Raw genomic sequence first — 3,395 nt, forward strand, 5'->3', positions numbered from 1 at the left:
CCCCCTTTCCCCCTCTCTCCCTTTTCCGTTTTCTCCCCCCTCCCAGCTGGTGTTTAAAAACCTCGCCACGTCGCGTACGTACGTACCGGCTCCTCCCGCCTTCCTATTTCCGCCCGTGCGACTCGAAAATGTTTTGAACATACCGTAAGTGGCGTGGTTGGCCGCAGAGGGCAGGGACGGGGAGGGTGTGACGGGGAGGGTGACGGGTAGGGTGACGGGTAGGGGATCGGGGGGTCCATGCACGCGAACAGCCAATCAGAGGGGGTGGGGACGGGGGTCGCCGGGGGTCGGGGCAGGGCAGTGATAAAGCGTCCAAATTACAGGACAAGAAGCGCAGCAAGCAGCCGAAAGTGGCGCCCACGTCGTGTGGGGTTGGAGGGGATAGGGGGTGGGGGGTGGTAAACGGATAACCGGTCCGCAATAAACGAATCACTGTCAAAAAACACAAAAACAAATAAAACAACAACTAAAAAGCCGAAATGTTAAACGCAGCATCACTGTCCACAAGGGAAAATTTCAAGTAATTTTTAAAATTTTATTTCTTGTGTTTTCGTGTTCAAATTGCCCTCAATACGTGTTCGTGGGTGTATTGCGTCGACTGAGAAAAATAATAACAACGACAAACAGCAGAGATCCATATTTTGCCGCCACTCGCTGCGTCTTCAGCTCGCGGACACGGCCGAAGCCCCGCAAGCGCAGTCGCCGGTAGCGCGGTCTGCCCCACTACCACCGGGCACCACGCCGCTCACCCACAGGCCGGTGCCGGCCGTGTGGCGCCCGGTGGCACTGAACTCCACAGTATGTATGTGCGGCGGGCTCGCACACAAAGTACGGCGTTTTTAAAAGGGGAGGGGTGGTACTTTGTAGGCAGGCCCCAAGACTGTCTCTACCAGGAGGTAAAGTGCGCCCTCCCCTCCCCCGTTTTCCTCCTATATTATGTAGCCCAGGGCAAAGCAGCACGGACGGTGTTTTTCGAAGCACATGCCAGGTGGCTGATTAACCCCGCGCACTTCTGTAGCTAGACTGTACCGCACGCACGAGTGCGGGCGGGCTTGCCTATCGCCCCTGTCTACGGCGCCTTACGGGCCGGGCGAGTAGGCAACCCGCTCGCACTCGTCCGTGCGGTACAGTCTAACTACAGAAGTGCGCGGGGTTAATCCGAGGGGGCCACCACTCTCTCTTTGGATGTACACATGATTGCAAAGATTGCGTGATTTCACATGATTTCACGGATTTCGCATATTATTTTAGAAGATTTCACACTAAAACCTGCCGGCAGATTATGTCTGATTTGAAGGATTACAGATGATTTCAGCGGATTTTACCGGATTTCGGCGGATTTCACAAGATTCCGGCGGATTTTACGTGATTTCGGCGGTTTTTACATGACCTTCTAAGGATTTCAGACTAACATTTGCTGGCAGATTACGCATGATTTCATGATTGCAGGTGGATTTCAAATGATTTCGGGAGGATTTCAGGGAGGGCGTACACATGATTTCAGGAGTGGCGGCCCCCTCGGGTTAATCAGCCACCTGGTATGTGCTGTTTGCGAAAGTAAAGCTGTTTTTCAGGGTCGTGGCAAATGTATCCTCGTTACAAAATTTGTTTTTCTGGTAGGGTAGCTTTATCATTTAGCGTCAGGTAAAAATCTATTATAGGCCTAAGTTTAAGTGCCGTATAATATAAAAGTGCCACACAACTCAAAACCTTACTTCTATAGTAGCTATGGTACTGGAATAAAGTCAAAAGTATGCCGGTTTAAGCATAAAGTTGTACAACAGAAACGTTCGCCAGTCAATTTTTTCTGATCGACGATGGTCAGAATGTAGTGTCGCTGTCTCGCTCCCTCTATCACACGACGCTACCGCGGGCACTGTCTGCACACGCGTCTCACTCACTCGCACGGCGGGCACCACCCATGGTTCGACGCCACCACCGGACTGACCCGACCACATGGGCCCGTGGGCCAACGCCGCACCAAGGTCACCGCGCTGCGGACCGAACCGCAAAGCAGCCGCCGGCCTGCCGGCACCACGGCTCCCCGCGCTACTCAACTAGATCCAGATGTTCTCCATACGTGGCTTAAGAGTTTGTCTAGTCTAAAGCTTGCAGCACCCCCCCCCCCTCCATTTGGTTTCAATTTTGTCGGTGTTCGTCTTGTTCAAAATATTTTTTGGGAGGGCCGGCATGGCACAAACTCATCACGACGAGTATGAGCGAAATACCCCTGCTCGACCTCTAACTCTCGACATCTGCCTCCTCCTCTCCCTCATCCTCATCTCTCTCCCTCTCCCTTTCTCTGCCTCTCTGACTTTCCTCTCTCTCTCTCTCTCTCTCTCTGGTTCTTTATCCCCACCCGCGACCCGCGAGCGGCATAGACACGTCACACGCGCGAAGGTGAATCGGCTCGCGTCATGCGGGTGAGTGTCGCGGCCGGGTCGCGGGTTGACGGGGCGCGGCGGGGCGAGGCGGGGCAGGGCGGGGCGAGGTGGGGCGAGGTGGGGCGCGGCGACCGGTGACCCGACGAGGGACGGGGAGACGGGGATCGGGAAGCGCCGACCGGCTGCTGTCACCACCGCTCGCAGCTCGCACCGGGAGCCTCCTCGCGGCTCGGCAACAACACACAGCAGCTCACACACACACACACAAACACACACGCGCTCGCAATCCCTCTCCCTCTATCGCTCTCTTTCTCTGACTCGGGGCACAACTGTTGTCCTACAACTGTCTCTTGACCAGGGGAGGAGGTAGACCCGCCTTGCCCGCAGCTGCTCACGCGTACTACAGGCTTTGGCTGACGCCCAAACCCTTGGCAACAGTTCGGCTTCGGGGAGGGGAGGGGCACAACAGATACATGTGCGGCCTCACACATGTGCGCCCTCGACTCCCCCCCCCCCCCTTCCCATCCTCCTATTCTTCCTCCGACCGAAAGGCTCAAATAAGGAACGCACTGTGTAGTAAGGCGGAAAAGAAGCCTCCAGACCAATATCGAAAACAGGTCAAAAAACGTCGATACACATGTACACATCGGCGTCATAACGATGTCGCTTTGACCGGACCCTCAACAATCACATGTGTTTGAACAAGCAGAACAACGAGTTCGTATGTTGCGGCGGGAACGTCGCACAAGTTCAAAGTGAAGAGTGGCCCTCGCGGCAGTGTTTGACCACGCATTGAAGAGCGGATCCCGTCCGGCGGAGAGGCCTCGAGTGAAGAGTCCTAGACACACCGGATGGGTTTCCAGGAAGACAGGGCTAGCGTGTGGGAGGGAGAGAGAGGGGGGGGAGGGGGAGAAGGCTAGCGAGATCATAGAGATAATAACAATAACTGTCCAGAAACGGAGCGCGGCGCCGTAGCGCGGCGGGGCAGGGCGTGGACCGGTGCACGGCCGC

General features: G+C 55.8%; 1 protein-coding gene across 1 annotated transcript in view; it reads right to left on the reverse strand.

Annotated features, from left to right (window-relative positions):
* Positions 1-3,395, reverse strand: part of LOC113212876 (carbohydrate sulfotransferase 6) — a gene marked incomplete in the record, with an annotated part of 64,049 nt that overhangs the window by 58,864 nt on the left and 1,790 nt on the right.

This window comes from Frankliniella occidentalis, unplaced genomic scaffold (assembly GCF_000697945.3).
Source record: "Frankliniella occidentalis isolate FOCC.00 unplaced genomic scaffold, Focc_3.1 Scaffold25, whole genome shotgun sequence".
In the NCBI taxonomy this organism is placed as follows: domain Eukaryota; kingdom Metazoa; phylum Arthropoda; class Insecta; order Thysanoptera; family Thripidae; genus Frankliniella; species Frankliniella occidentalis.